Raw genomic sequence first — 16,393 nt, 5'->3', positions numbered from 1 at the left:
ATGCCTTTAAATGTCACCTGAGCACTGTGTTGCATTTGAGAATGAGCCTTGGGCGAATGGTAGCATTCATGCCTCTGTGACAATGAGTGCAGAGCAAGTTCTGGTATCTGAGTGTAGAGTTGACATCCAGTTGGTGTGAACCCCACAGCATCTAGATAGTGGTCCACGTTAAGGAGCTGGGAGTCAGGTTGACACCTGACTCTATATAAAAAGGGGCTGTTACAGAGACAATCTAGAGCATGGCTGCTGGATGTAAAAGCAGATGAAGCAGCTGGCTTGTGTACCACTTGGTATGGAAAAGAAAAATGACAATTGTCCACTCCCATCACCTGTGCACTTCTGATTTGTGTCCAAATCTTGTTATGATCTCAGTAGTGGCCAGTAATTTTTAAAAGAAATTTGAACATGTGGTTTTTAGCTGAAAGAATTACATCACAAAATTTCAAGTTTTAAACAAAAACTTTAACTGCACAAGAGTTAAACAAAGCAAGTACTAACTTAACATTATATTTTGTAAATCCAAAAATCTCTATAGACCATTTTCTATCCTACTTTTATTTGCACCCAAGTGTTCCCCTATACTTTACAGGATATTGAAGGTTCCTTCACATCTCCTGGGACCTAACCAACATGTGCCATCGCCCTCAGGAATTCACTTTGATTCTCCTCAGAGATCCAGCTATTCTCAGAGGAATGAGATTTCCTGGGGCCATTGCACTGGCATCCAGCTAGCTGAACCCTCCAACTCCTGTTCAATACCTCATGACTGTGGACTGTCCAGCTCAAGCATGGGCATCACTGCATTCTTGCTCAGTGACTCCAAATCAGAGAGCACCCTTGGATTCTAATATCCCTCTGCTATTTGTTCCAACTGCTTTACAACTCCACGAAATTCTCTCTTTCTCTTCCTGTCTCAAAGCTGCTCCTGGGTGACTGTTTCTGTGAGAAACCAAGCCATACAAACCCAAAACCAAAGAAAAACCTCCATGCAATCTACCTCCATGGTGATATGGCACACCTAGAATGCCCCAGATAGAGACTTGAACCAATCAACTCCAATTCTCAAGCCTTCCCTTTGTCCTGCAAACCCCAAGAATAATTTAAACTACTTATTGAGAGGGCTGTAGACATCCTGCCTCCACCATGAAGCTCAAAGAGGTAGCCTATTATTTAGTGTACAATACTTTCCATTGTTATCTTATTAAACAAACACAGAACATTATTTGATTTGCAATTATTTAAGGTCTGTTTACCAGCAGGTATTTTCAATTATCTTAATTTTCCCCCAAATTAAAGGTTATATTTCTAATGCATATGAATCATGAAATTAGATATTCAGAACAATCTACAGTCAGATAATCTTCAATTCTTCGCCTCAACTACACATCCCATGTCATAACCATGTCAGTCAGTTTACTGGAGCGTTGGTTAATTAAGCTGATTATTATGGCCTAGAAAGTTCCTCAGATGGTCACGCTTTGAAAACAGATGGACAGATGGAAAGCATTTCTCTTCACTTCACTTCACCCAAAGTCTATCTCTGATACAGGCGCTCGCTGCCTTTGATATTAAAGTGGGCGAGAGTGTTTTGTAACATGCTCCTTCCTTGTTCAACATCAATTAAGGCATTAGTCAAATTCCCCAGTTGAGCAATGCAAAATTTGTGTCTGCCAAGCCTAAAGCAGGTTTGACAGCAGCAGAGATCCTTGTGTTGTCTGGCTGCACAGTGGAGTGGGCTATATTCAGTAACAAACACTTTCTTGCTGTCAGTAGCTGCACTTAGTGGGGGAGTAATAGATGCAGTTAAAGAGGAACAGTACAAGGGACATCAGAGGCACAGGTTGGAGAGGCTAGAGGAAAGTATTTGAGCAGGGTGGAGTGTCTCAGTAATCCATGCAACCTAAGTACTGTCTGGTGGGCATATAATAACCCTTTAAAATTATGAAACGCTTGATCAGGCTAGTTGGAAGCAGAATCTCAATATTGAGTGGTCTGGAATGAGGATATATAAATACAAGAGTAAATGTAAGGGATTTTAAACAGTGTGCAGCAGAAACTGTTTCACATGGAGAGTTGTGGGACTTTTAATTTCAGGTTTAGTGTTTGAGGCAAAAACTATAGGCTAAATTCTCGCTTCTTAAACTGAACGAGGCAGAAATTGCCCCTTATGCTTTAATTTTCATTCCGGGGTGTGGGGATGTTGGGGGGGTCAAGTGGGTGAGGGGTGTTGGGCGGTATAGGTGGTAAGAACTGGAGTCAGACAGGCCCATCACCTCTGGTAAGAGTTTGGAGGCAGGTACAGGGGCTTCCCTGTGCTGAGTTGGGCTGTGTGAGAATCCTACCTTGGTGATCTGGGACTTCATCCCAGCTGTAAAAAAGAACAATAAATCAACAGACATCTGTCTAGCCCTCACCCTTCACAGTCCCTTACCCCTTGCACATTTCTCATGCCTTATCCATGCCTGCTCAAGCCACCTCATGCCTTCCACCCACCATCCCCCCCCACCCCATAGCCCTTCATTGCCTCAATGCCAACCTATGCTCCTCTACCCACACCATGGCCCTTTAGAGGCCCTATGCCAAAACATGCCCCCACCCTTTTCCCTTACCTTCCTTACCAACTCACCCACTATCCACCATGGGCAGGCCTTAGGAGCCATGCTGAGGTGAAATGAAAAAAGTTCTATTGATGACTTCACTACTTACAAAAATCTCTTATTGATAAAAACCCATTCATTACATCCCATCAATACATTTAAATTCCTTCAAGTACTTAATCCCTTATGAAAACAAGACTTTATAACCACTTTGAGCTATCAAACGGTGAACTTACATCCTCCAACTATGATACATTGTAGAATCAGTCATGCAGCAGTAATCCTATAATGATAACCCTTAGGCTTATATCAGTCCAGTGAAATTGCAAAAAGTTGCAACAGCTGTTTTTTTTTTAATTTAAAGAGTTTTGGGGATTTAAATGCCTTGACAAAATTGTCAGTTCCAGTGAGTTTATCCACATTTAACACATTCATGTCTTATTTTACCTTACCTCTCCCACTCCCCCCTCCCCACCCACCTTCCCCTCCCCCCCACACAAACCCTCCCCCCACACAGCCCGCTCCCCCACCACCCAAACCCTACGCCCCAACTCCCCCTCCCCTCCATCCCACCTTCTCCTCCACCCCACCTCCCCCTCGCGCCCCCCTTCCCCCACCCCACCTCCCCTCTCTCCCCTCCCCCCCCACATTTCTCTCCCCCTCCCCCTCCCCACCCCCTCCCTCAGACACTACACACAAACTTACAAAGTATTGCAACCCGATATAAAAGGAATGATTGTGACCGGTGGAGGGACCGCGCCGAGTGACCAGGGGAGGGACCGCGCCGAGTGACTGGGGGAAGATCCACACCGAGTGACCGGGGGAGGGACCGCGCTGAGTGACCGGGGGAGGGACCGGGCTGAGTGACCGGAGGAAGACCCACACCGAGTGACCGGGGGAGGGACTGCGCTGAGTGACCGGGGGAGGGATCGCGCCGAGTGACCCGGGGAGGGACCGCGCCGAGTGACCGGGGGAGGGACCGCGCCGAGTGACCGGGGGAGGGACCGTGCCGAGTGACCGGGGGAGGGACCGCGCCGAGTGACCGGGGGAGGGACCGCGCCGAGTGACCGGGGGAGGGACCGCGCTGAGTGACCGGGGGAGGGACCGCGCCGAGTGACCGGGGGAGGGACCGCGCCGAGTGACCGGGGGAGGGACCGCGCCGAGTGACCGGGGGAGGGACCGCGCCGAGTGACCGGGGGAGGGACCGCACCGAGTGACTGGGGGAGGGACCGCGCCGAGTGACCGGGGGAGGGACCGCGCCGAGTGACCGGGGGAGGGACCGTGCCGAGTGACCGGGGGAGGGACCACGCCGAGTGACCGGGGGAGGGACCGCACTGAGTGACTGGGGGAGGGACCGCGCCGAGTGACCGGGGGAGGGACCGCGCCGAGTGACCGGGGGAGGGACCGTGCCGAGTGACCGGGGGAGGGACCGCGCCGAGTGACCGGGGGAGGGACCGCACTGAGTGACTGGGGGAGGGACCGCGCCGAGTGACCGGGGGAGGGACCGCGCCGAGTGACCGGGAGAGGGACCGCGCTGAGTGACCGGGGGAGGGACCGCGTTGAGTGACCATTCACCCTTGATTCCTTTCCTGATTAAAAATGTCTATCTCAACCTTGAATATACTTAATGACCCAGCCTCTACAGCCCTCTGTGGTAAAGAATTCCACAGATTCACTAGCCTCAGAAAAGAAATTCCTCCTCATCTGTTTTAAATGGGAGCCCCCCTTATTTATGCCCTCTGGTCCTAGACTCTCCCACAAGGGGAAACAACCTCTCAGCATCTACCCTGTCTAGCCTGCGAAGAATCTTACATGTTTCAATAAGGTCAACTCTCATTCTTCTAAACTCCGAGTACAGGCCCAATCTACTCAACCTCTCCTCATAAGAAAATCCCTCCATACCCAGGATCAACCTAGTGAACCTTCTCTGAACTGCCTCCAATGCCAGTACATCTTTCTTTAGATAAGGGGACCAAAACTGTTCACAGTATTCTAGGAATGGTCTAACTAGTGCCTTGTATAGTTTTAGCAAAACTTCCCTATTTTTCTACTCCATGCCGTTTGAAATAAAAGCCAACGTTCCATTTGCCTTCCCTATTAACTGTTGAACTTGTATGGTAGCTTTTTGTGATTCATGCACAAGGACCCCCAAATGCCTCTGTGCTGCAGCTTTCTGCAGTCTTTCTCCATTTAAGTAATATTCAGCTGCTCTATTCTTCCTGCTAAAGTGTATAACCTCACATTTTCCCGCATTATATTCCATCTTTCCAAGTTTTTGCTTGCTCATTTAATCTTTCTATATACCTCTGTCGACTCCTTTTTAAAAAAATTGTTCATGAGATGTGGGCATCCCTGGCTAGGTCAGCATTTATTGCCCACCCCTAATTGCTCTTGATGGTGGTATACTGCCTTCTTGAACTGCTGCAGTCCATATGTTGTAGGGACACTCACAGTGTTGCTAGGAAGGGAGTGAAGGAATGGGGATATAGTTCCAAGATGGAATGGTGTGTGACTTGGAGGGAAACTTGCAGGCGGTGGTGTTCCCATCCATCTGCTGCCCTTGTCCTTCTAGGTTGTAGAGGTCACAGGTTTAGAAGGTGCTGCTGAAGGAGCCTTAATGAGTTGCTGTAACGCATCTTGTAGATAGTACACACTGCTGCTACTGTGCGTCGGTGGTGGAGAGAGTGAATGAATTGCAATGATTCAATAGAACCTTCTGTTGTGACCAGGTGAGAAGGGGTGATCTGGCTCCCCTCTATTCAACCTCCTTGGGTGGTCACAACAAAGGTTTAAGTTTCTTTTTCAGGAGGATATGCTTTGAGAAGCCAAATCAGAATTTATTTAATTATTTAAGCTGTGAGCAATAAGGAACCAAATAAACAAGCTTTTCTTGAGTCAAAGAAAGAGCAAATTTATTAACCACTAAACACGAGAAAAAATAAAAATAATGCAAAATCAAGCATTCGGCCCTCATGCAGCCATTCCAGCAGACACACACACACGCACATGCACACGCACACGCACATGCGCGCGCACACACACACACACGCACGCGCACACACACGCGCACACACACACACACACACGCACGCACGCGCACACACACACACACACACACACACACACACACGCACGCACGCACACGCACGCACAAGCACAGGAGCCTGATTTTTAAAAAAGATATACGGTAAAGTGTCCTTTGATTGTCCTTGAGGTGTAGATTTTAAATGTTGTGGTTGATTTAGGTTAGCTGGTTTCTTGGATGCAGTCAGATGTAAGATATTGCAATTATTACGAGATCGCGATTCACTGGTAGGTTTCTGGTAGACTTGGCTTCTCAAACTTATTCTAAAAGAAAGAGAAAGAGAGAGAGCGCAGCCATCAGCTCGTTTTGTCTGCTGAAGTCCTTCTGGACACTGACTTTGTCACTTGCAATCCCTCTCTAGAGGCTGGCAGCCTTGCCTTGAAATACATCACCCATTGTGTATTTCCAAGAGGTTTTGGGTGGGTCTGTCTGTGGCAGCCATTGTTTTAATATCAATTGTTTGCATTTTTCTTCCTTAAACAATTACAAGTTAAAATGGATGTTTGGATTATAACAAATGTCTCTGTGTTCACATTCCCCGAGGGTGATTTATTGTTTTCTCGCCTTCATCTTGGAACATGGCCTTGAATTTTTAATCAGTTTGCTGTCTCAGTTCAAATTGCGAAATTTCCAGTCAGTTGAAAGTTGAAAAATTACATTTTCAAAAATAAAGGGGCAGAGCCTTGAAACACTTTTCTTGAGCTGGCAGTGAGTGAGGTGCCAGTGAACGTGTGATGGACTTGAGTGTGTGAGTTTAGAGAGTGATGGGGTGGCAGCAAGGATGAGATCATTCACCTGTTTTCTGCACTGGATGGGCCGGCCTCTTGTGCACCGTTGGCACTGACCACCTCTGCTACCGCCTCCCAAGCCAGGTGAGACTGATGGGCCTCCTGTGGCCTGAGGTGGGGGGTAGAGGACACCGCGATGGGCCTCAGTGGCATCCAGAAGGATTCAGGGTGCTGCACTCTTCTTGGCTTTGGGGCCATGTCTTCACTGGAGCAGCCCGGGACTGCAAGCATTGAGAAGTGTGCACGCGGCTGCAGTTTAAATGTGGTGCCCTGCGTGAGGAAGCAGCGAGGTAATGGTGTGGTGGCAAATCGGAGGCCGCCCACCAGCGAGATGGAGTGTTTCCTGCAACTGCATAACTAATGAAGCAGGAATGGGACAATCTGGCATGAAAATCCACCATTGCGGCTGGCCACTAGAACGACTTTCTTTCTGCCCACTACCAGACTGATGCTAATCTGAGATGATTCTGCCCATTGTGATTGAGTGTGAGAGAGACAAACACACAGATGTTGCAATGAGGCTGCATTGTACCCTCATCATTTTTTGGTTCCAACAGGCTCCTTAGTAAATGCATGAAAAATAATCAGAATTTGTAATGATATTTGTTTAGAGATAGTCAGAATGGTTTTATATGGTAGGTGAGTCAGGTATAAATAATGCAGATGAATTATTTTCTTCAGAAGGTCTAACAAGGTGAACAGGTGCTTATGGATATTATCTACATGGACTTCAAAAAGGCTTTCAATAAAGTTCTACGCAAATCATTATTAGCAAAATTAACAGCACGTCGAGTGTCCTATAACCAAGCTTGTGAATGACAGTAGATTAGGAGTGGGAGTCCGCAGTATAGATGTGGGCAGGCATTTACAAAGGGAGGATGAGAGTTTAAGTGGGACAAACTACAGCCATCGAAACACAATTTTAGGAAAGTGTGGCCTCATCCAATTTGGACCGAAGAAAGATAAATGAGAGCATTTTCCAAATGGTGACAACTGGCAACTGAGAAGGAATAGAAATATTTAGAAGTCCAAGTATAGAAATCACTTAAAGTTAATGGGTGCAAAAAATAGTTAAAAGGCTAATGGAATGTTGGCCATTATGACAAGGGCTGGAATACAAAGGGATGGAAGTTATGCTACAGCTGTACAGAGCTCTGGTTAAAAACCTTTGCAAAAACTCCATTCAGTTCTAGTTTGCATTTCCTGAATTATAGATGATTTAAGAGGGGAGTTAATTCAATTGTTTAAAATTTTAAAAGTAAAAAATTTGGTAGGGTAAATTCAGAGTAGATGTAGGGAAACGATTACCTCTGGTCAGGGGATGAAGGACGAGGGACATAATCTTAAAATTTGAACAGGGTGGCTCTGGAGTGAAATTAAGAACCAATTTCTCACATAAGGTGTTGTAGCAATTTGGGGCAGAATATTATGCTTGGCAGAGCATGTGCCAGACATGCCCAAGCGTTAAATGATGCGCGATGACATGGGGCGAGCATCCCAACATCATCGCGCAGGGTTGTGATATTTTGTTTGGTATCTGCGAGGTGGAATCAGCTGCGTGCTCGCTGATAATTAGAAGGCCCGTTAAGGCCATAAACATCTAATTAAATTCAAATTTACGCTGCCCGTCCTACCTAACGGCTGGCTGGCAAGCGAAAAGGTCAAGCGGCCTTTACATTTTTTAGGAGACCTCATCCAAGGGCAGGATGAGGTTTCTTAAAGCAAATGAACATCAAATAAAAATGTTATTTTTGAGTTAAAAACGTGTCCCAGCTCATGTGACAGCGCAACATGACAGGGCATATTTTATGACAATTTTCTTTCCTTTATTTTTTTTTAAATAGTGCTTCATCTTCCTGAGGCACGGAGCTGCCGCAGAGAAACTGAAGCGCTCTTTTGTGTGCGTGCGTGAATGTTGCACTAGTGCCGCTCCCCTTCCTCCCCCCACCCGCACAGGCAGTGCTGAGCGCTGCTGCTCACATTCCACACTGGGTGGGCCTTAATTGCACACCACCCCCACCCCCCCCACCACCCCCCCCACAACTCCCCACACCAAGGGCAAAATCCTGCCCATGGAATTGACTTCCACAATATGCTGTGGATATTGGGAGACAGTTGGAGCCCCTAAGACTAAAATCACTAGGTTTTTGTTGGGTAAGAGTATTAAGGGATATGGAGCTAAAACAGGTAAATGAGTTTAAGGTACAGATCAGCCATGGTTTAATTGAATAGTAGAGTTCAAGGTGTTGAATGGTCTCCTTGTTCCTATTATGGGATGTTCTGATATTCCATGGCTTCATTAGAAATTAATTCCCATGCTTCCAGCACTCATCATCTACCTTCAATAATTTCTATATTCATCACTGATGTAGACAGGTTTTTCTTCCTGCAATGAGAGTGTGGTTATGTTCTGATTCACTTCACTGCGAGTCTGACTGACCTTTGAGCTGTCAGTGTTCAGGATTGTCTCAGCTTGTCCCCATCATTGACGCTTGCACACAAAAATTCAAAAGTTCACCTGCAAGCTCACCTTCTCTGTACGATATTCATTCTAGCATGGCTCAGCAGGTCAGTTTCCAATAAGGCACACAGTGTGATTCAATAGCTGATTATTCAGTCATTGATCCTGCAGAATATCAGAGTGTGCAACAATGCAGTGTAAATTCCCTGAGCAACACAGCAGTTCCACATCGGTGTCCTGGAGAAGCCACTCATTAATAATGAACATTACTGCCTTTTGACAAAGCAAACGGATCTAATTTTAGACGTTCCAGGATTCTGGGGCTTTAAACAAAATCTGCAGCAGTCCAGCTCTTATAGCAACTTTAATCACACTCAAAAATATATCTTTGATGCTTCCACACAGTAAAAAACCAACTGAAATAAAAACAGAAAATGCTGGAAATGCTCAGCAGGTCTGGCAGCATCTGTGTAGAGTTAATCAACCTGAGACGTTAACTCGGTTTCTCTCTTCACAGATGCTCTGCCAGAGCATTTCTAGCATTTTCTGTTTCTATCATTGAAGATCAACAGAGCTCCTCATATATGAGAGGAGTGAAGTGCCGCCTATTTCACGCGAAAGAATACACAAAAATTCAATTTAATGATACTAATCATTTTGAATTAGCCCTGTTTTATCTAAACACCATAAATAACAAGATGATCATAGGGTTTAATGGCCGTCCTGACTACAGGCTGTTATTTAGCTTGTTGGGGTGTGGTGGATGGGGAGGTGGTGTGAAATTCGGTTCATTTCAGATCTGGGATGAGTTTTCCAGTCCATGGGACACATACCCACTGGCAGTACAAAGGGAAGATCACAAGAGCATTCATCAGTCATAGGTGAGAGAGGGGCCTAGTGATAATGTCACTGCACTAGTAATCCGCAGGCTAATGTGCGGGGGACATGGATACAAATCCCACCACAGCAGCTAGTGGAATTTAAATTCAATTAATAAATCTAGAATTTTAAAGCTAGTCCCTGTAACGATAATCACTGATTGTTGTAAAAATCCCATCTGGTTCACTAATGTCCTTTAGGGAAGGAAATCTGCCATCCTAACCTGGTCTGGCCTAGCCTACATGTGACTCCAGACCCACAGCAATGTGGTTGACTCTTAACTGTCCTCTGAAATGGCCTCGCAAGCCACTCCGTTCAAGGGCAATTATGGATGGGCAACAAATGTAGTGATGCCCACATTCCATGAAAGAATTAAAAACAACACTTCCTGACTTTTAGGACAGTGATGCCTCCTGCTGCCTGTCAAAACTCAACAAATTCCATCGGTGAACAAATTAAGACCCAGCAGTGACAACTAAGACCACAGTCCAGGAGACCACCAAGAGTGAGAGAGGGAACGATTTTCAATAACTGGCAATGAGATGGAGACAGGGAGCTCAATTTCAACACAGTGAGAGTGTGAGAGACAGTGTGATTGGAAACTCAAGCTGAGAGAAATCACCTATAATATTTTCAATAATTAATATGCAGGAGTGAGTTACAGAATCCAGGGGTTGCAGCAGTTTACAGGTACCCTGGGAGTGATGGGGTTAGGGCAGAAGGTAATTCATCAGCTAGTTTCAGCCATGGGCATTTTACCAGGACAGGGATAGATGAGATTTGATGGGATGTGTGAGAAGTGTAGCACGTTGCAGAGAAGCAGTTTTCTAAAGCTCTCCAAGCCCAGGGGTTTTACTTTGCCTCGTGCCTCATGCCTGGGTCTATTGTAGACTAATTGATATTGATTGCTATGATTAGTCAACAACCTAATATTGTATAATGGAGCTACCAGGTTGGTAGAAGGCAAACTAGACTGACCTTGGTCTATTTCTGTTTAGCAATTCCTTTCTGCCCTACCACAAAGGGGGTGAATAATCTAAGATATCACAGAATCCTTGAGTCTGTGGTTTCAATGTTGTGATGGGTGAATTTGTGGGGGGTTGGAAGTAAAATGTGCAGAAAGAAACTTTACAGGCCCCTTCCTCAAAAGATGAAATGGATGAAATTCAGCATCATTGGATATAAATCAAACAGAGGTGAATTAGCCATAAATAAAAACAGAAAATGCTGGAATACTCAGCAGGTTTGGCAGCATCTGTGGAGAGAAACATTTAAGAGTTGTGATTGATTGTCATCATCAATCTGAAAAATTAACCCTGCTTCTCTCTCCACAGATGCTGACAGACCTGCTGAGCATTTCCAGCAACTTGTTTTCATTTCAGATCTCCACCATCTGCAGGATTTTGCCCATGTGTTACTGGAGTTGTTGAATCAGTCTCTAATTTTCCATCCCACCGACTTCAATGATATTTGTAAAGGGCAGTCGATCTTTGCATGATTCAGCTTCACAACCTCATTATACATCAAATTTAGCCTCAAAAATCAGTTGGGGAGTGTCACACGACAAGGGCTACTGTAGTGTCCCTGCTGACCATGGTATTCTCCTCCAGCCAAAATCACAGTCTCTTTCTAGTCACTTCTGATCATGACTGATCCCACACACTGAACTCCTCACTTACCAGTCGATTGGCACTGATGTTCCCTTCTGGCTATCACCCTGGCAATCCCACTACCAGGCAGAAAACCAGGGAGAAATGGTAAAGAGGTCAAGCCGGTAAAAACGGCTGGGCCTTCACAGCCCTGTTCACACTGACTCCTGTCAGCCACTTCTGGCCTCAACATAAATAAACATCTGGGCCTCATTCTTTATGTGCAACTATAGACAGTGAGTGTTTTAACAGACAGGACTGAATCTTACAGTGAAGCCTGAAGTCTGATGCCAAAAGTAGGAACAGACACCATTTTGGCAGATGGTGGGATCCTGAGGCAGAATTTTACCAGCAGTGGTCCATTAACAGGTAGCCGCCGGGATGCCAAAAAATTTAGGAGGCAACCAATGTCCAAAACCCACCAGGCCAATCAGAGGGCCAGCAGCTTAGCGGCAGCACCACCTGTACCCCAGCAAGAGTTAGTGTGTGTGGCACACGTACCCCAGTGAGAAGCAGTGCGTGTGTGAAACCTGCACCCTAGTAATAGTCAATGTGCGTGTGGGACCCCTACACCAGTTACAGTCAGCATGTGTGGGTGGAACCCATACCCCAGTGAAAGTCAGTGTGTGTGTGAGTGTGTGTGTGTGTGGAACCCGTACCCCAGTGAGAGTCAGTGTGTGTGTGGAACCCGTACCCCAGTGAGAGTCAGTGGGTGTGTGTGTGTGTGTGTGTGTGTGTGGAACCCGTACCCCAGTGAGAGTCAGTGTGTGTGTGTGTGTGTGTGGAACCCATACCCCAGTGAGAGTCAGCGTGTGTGCGTGTGGAACCCGTACCCCAGTGAGAGTCAGTGTGTGTGTGAGGAACCCTTACCCCAGTGAGAGTCAGTGAGTGTGTGTGTGTGTCTATGGAACCCGTACCCCAGTGAGAGTCAGTGTGTGTGTGTGTGTGTGTGTGTGTGTGTGTGTGTGTGTGTGAGGAACCCTTACCCCAGTGAGAGTCAGTGAGTGTGTGTGTGTGTCTGTGGAACCCGTACCCCAGTGAGAGTCGTGTGTGTGTGTGGAACCCGTACCCCAGTGAGAGTCAGTGTGCGTGTGTGTGTGTGTGTCTGTGTGTGTGTGTGTGTGTGTGTGTGTGTGTGTGTCTGTGTGTGTGTGTAACCCGTATCCCAGTGAGAGTCAGTGTGTGTGTGTGTGTATGTGTGTGTGTAACCCGTACCCTAGTGAGAGTCAGTGTGTGTGTGTGTGTGTGTGTGTGTGTGTGTCTGTGGAACCAGTACCCCAGTGAGAGTCAGTGTGTGTGTGGAACCCGTACCCCAGTGAGTGTCAGTGTGTGTGTGTGGAACCCGTAGCCCCGTGAGTGTCAGTGTGTGTGTGTGTGGAACCCGTACCCCAGTGACAGTCGTGTGTGTGTAGAACCCATACCCCAGTGAGCGTCAGTGTGTGTGTGTGTGTGTGAGACCCATACCCCAGTGAGAGTCAGTGTGTGTGGAACCCTTACCCCAGTGAGCGTCAGTGTGTGTGTGTGTGAGACCCATACCCCATGAGAGTCAGTGTGTGTGGAACCCTTACCCCAGTGAGAGTCAGTGTGTGTGGGACCCGTACCCCAGTGACAGTCAGTGTGTGTGGGACCCGTACCCCAGTGAGCGTCAGTGTGTGTGGGACCCGTACCCCAGTGAGCGTCAGTGTGTGTGGGACCCATACCCCAGTGAGCGTCAGTGTGTGTGGGACCCATACCCCAGTGAGCGTCAGTGTGTGTGTGTGAGACCCGTACCCCAGTGAGAGTCAGTGTGTGTGGGACCCGTACCCCAGTGACAGTCAGTGTGTGTGGGAACCGTATCCCAGTGACAGTCAGTGTGTGTGGGACCCGTACCCCAGTGAGCGTCAGTGTGTGTGGGACCCGTACCCCAGTGAGCGTCAGTGTGTGTGGGACCCGTACCCCAGTGAGTGTCAGTGTGTGTGGGACCCGTACCCCAGTGAGCGTCAGTGTGTGTGGGACCCGTACCCCAGTGAGTGTCAGTGTGTGTGGGACCCGTACCCCAGTGAGCGTCAGTGTGTGTGGGACCCGTATCCCAGTGAGCATCAGTGTGTGTGGGACCCGTACCACAGTGAGCGTCAGTGTGTGTGTGTGTGTGAGACCCGTACCCCAGTGAGAGTCAGTGTGTGTGGAACCCTTACCCCAGTGAGAGTCAGTGTGTGTGGGACCCGTACCCCAGTGAGTGTCAGTGTGTGTGGGACCTGTACCCCAGTGAGCGTCAGTGTGTGTGTGTGTGTGAGAGACCCATACACCAGTGAGGGTCAGTGTGTATGGAACCCTTACCCCAGTGAGAGTCAGTGTGTGTGTAACCCGTACACCAGTGAGAGTCAGTGCGTGTGTGTGTGTGAGACCCGTACCCCAGTGAGAGTCAGTGTGTGTGTGTGTGGAACCCATACTCCAGTGAGAGTCAGAGTGTGTGTGTGTGTGTGTGTGTGTGTAACCCGTACACCAGTGAGAGTCAGTGTGTGTGTATGTGTGTGTGTGTGCGGAACCCATACCCCAGTGAGAGTCAGTATGTGTGTGTGTGTGTGTGGAACCCGTACCCCAGTGAGAGTCAGTGTGTGTGTGTGTGTGTGTGGAACCCATACTCCAGTGAGAGTCAGTGTGTGTGTGTGTGTGTGTAACCCGTATCCCAGTGAGAGTCAGTGTGGGTGTGTGTGTGTAACCCGTACCCCAGTGAGAGTCAGTGTGTGTGTGTGTGTGTGTGAGACCCGTACCCCAGTGAGAGTCTGTGTGTGTGTGTGTGTGTATGAGGAACCCTTACCCCAGTGAGAGTCTGTGTGTGTGTGTGTGTGTGTGTGTGTAACCCTTACCCCAGTGAAAGTCAGTGTGTGTGTGTGTGAGACCCGTACCCCAGTGAGAGTCAGTGTGTGTGGAACCCTTACCCCAGTGAGAGTCAGTGTGTGTAGGACCTGTACCCCAGTGAGTGTCAGTGTGTGTGGAACCCTTACCCCAGTGAGAGTCAGTGTGTGTGTGTGGAACCCGTACCCCAGTGAGAGTCAGTGTGTGTGTGTGTGGAACCCATACCCCAGTGAGAATCAGTACCTTCAGAACAGAACTGTAATCATCAAATCAACCACAAATTATGATCTGAACTGAGTTATACTAGGAGTGACAATTAAATTATTAAAACATGCAGCATAATATTAAACAATGTTATTCCAGATCATGAATACATACTTTCGTATTAATAGGACTATACAGCCTAGAAAGAGGCTCTTCAGCTCATTATGCCTGTGATATCCCTTTGAAAGAGATTAATCTCACTTCTGCAAACTTCCTTTTCAAATATTCACCCAGTTTTCTTGTCAAAATTACAGTGGAAACCTCGTGCAGCCTTTCAGTGTGCGCTTTTCTTGAACCAATGATCTTAAATCTCTATCCTCCGGTTACCATCCTTCCTCACACGGCAGTTTCTCCCCATCCATTCTCAATCACAATTGAAAAGTGAGCTCCCATTCATTGACTGAGGTAAAATAAACGAGTAACTGACAAAAAAAAGGAACAAATGTGAAAAAAACCGGATGGATGTTTGCGTGTTAATTGCGCGTTGCTGAGTGAGCTCACTCTCTGGGTTACTCTATCTATGGACACACTGCACCAGTTCAGCTCGTGGACAGACAGCGACCTCTGTGGCAACTCAGTCCCACTGTCCAACACTGACCCACCATCTGAAAACCTGTAACAAAGGCACCCGAAATGCCCATCCTCATCTGTGCAGCAGGAGACCCTACTCTCAAATCGAAAACCACTAACTAAAGATTATCAATGTTACCCCTGTCTCTCCCACCTTGGGCAGCAGCAGTGGTCTGGATCTGATCCGGGAGTCCCTGCAGTGTGTAACACTCAGGGAAAGGTGTGTCGCTCGGCGGATTGGCTTCCGATCCAGGGGGAACACCGATTCCACTTTGCACCAAGGTGCAGTATAACTGGAGTCCGGCTGCTCTGAAGCCAGAGGATTGGATGTGTCTTTTTTAAAATAAATAAATAAATAAATCCGGATTCAGGGTCATTTTCACTGCTCAGTTTCAGCCTGGTCAGGTCAGTATCACAGTCAGGAAATGTTCCCCAAACCGCAGCACTTTGCAAACTCGGTGTCCCCCCCCCGCCCCCTACACACACCGTCTCTTTGTTGAAGCCAGCATATTGCAGTGTTTAGCGGAGGAAGCGCTTGCCTGTGAGTTTTATCCAGCAGCCCAGGGCGAGCGGAGCTGCTCCTGGCGCAGTCCAGAGCTCACTGCCCGATCAAAGCACAACCTCTACTCTTAACTCAAGAGAGTTAACCCGACACCATCTCAGCCAACTTTAAAGGTTGTTTATTGAAAGCTCCAGCCGTCCCTGTCCATCTCAGGCTCTGGTGGGAGGGAGCACAGGCTCCCTGATACCCATTCACTCTGCCCCCGTCTAACCCTCCCCACCTGCTTCCCCTCTCACCACACCAACCCCCCTCCCTCCCTCCCTCCTGGAGCTTTTTCGCTCCTAAACTTCACCCCAAACCCCTAGCTGCAATCCCGCTCCCCGGTTAATTATCTGTAAAACTGCGGGGAATCCATCAGTGTGGACTTACAGCGCAGCGCCGGCTTAACGTCTCGGTACCCGCTCCATCTGAGCCGCTCACTCCACTCCGTCTGTCGCAGCAGCTTCAGGTTCTGCTCAGTACCGAGCGAGTTATAAATGAGAAAGCGAGAGAGAGCCATGTGATCACAGCATCAGCCACCGTCACCCTTCAGCAATTAACAATGATGAGTTGTAACAGGGGTTTTCAGTGTTTGTCCTTTATTCCTGTTCAAATCCTACCTACCTACATATCCAATTATCTATCCATCTACCTACATATCCAGTTATCTACCTACCCATATATCTATCTACCTACCTATCCATCTACCTACATATCCAGTTAT

At 47.6% G+C, this 16,393-nt stretch overlaps 1 protein-coding gene across 2 annotated transcripts in view; it reads right to left on the bottom strand.

Moving 5' to 3' along the window:
- The window catches only part of LOC121269696 (G protein-activated inward rectifier potassium channel 4-like), a 35,971-nt gene extending 19,825 nt beyond the window's left edge, over window positions 1-16,146 (bottom strand). Inside the window, exons 1-2 of one of the 2 annotated variants that reach the window (XM_041174504.1) lie at window positions 16,060-16,146; window positions 14,673-14,980 (exon numbers count right to left, since the gene is read on the bottom strand). The gene's annotated coding sequence lies outside the window, so the exon portion shown is untranslated. The remainder of the gene's footprint in view (window positions 1-14,672; window positions 14,981-16,059) is intronic. The other variant, XM_041174503.1, reaches the window with a different exon arrangement.
- Between the last annotated feature and the right edge of the window lie 247 nt (window positions 16,147-16,393).

This window comes from Carcharodon carcharias, chromosome 25, assembly GCF_017639515.1.
Source record: "Carcharodon carcharias isolate sCarCar2 chromosome 25, sCarCar2.pri, whole genome shotgun sequence".
In the NCBI taxonomy this organism is placed as follows: Eukaryota; Metazoa; Chordata; class Chondrichthyes; order Lamniformes; family Lamnidae; genus Carcharodon; species Carcharodon carcharias.
The sequence above is the reverse complement of the archived record's forward strand: the minus strand, read 5'-3'. Positions and strand labels throughout refer to the sequence as shown.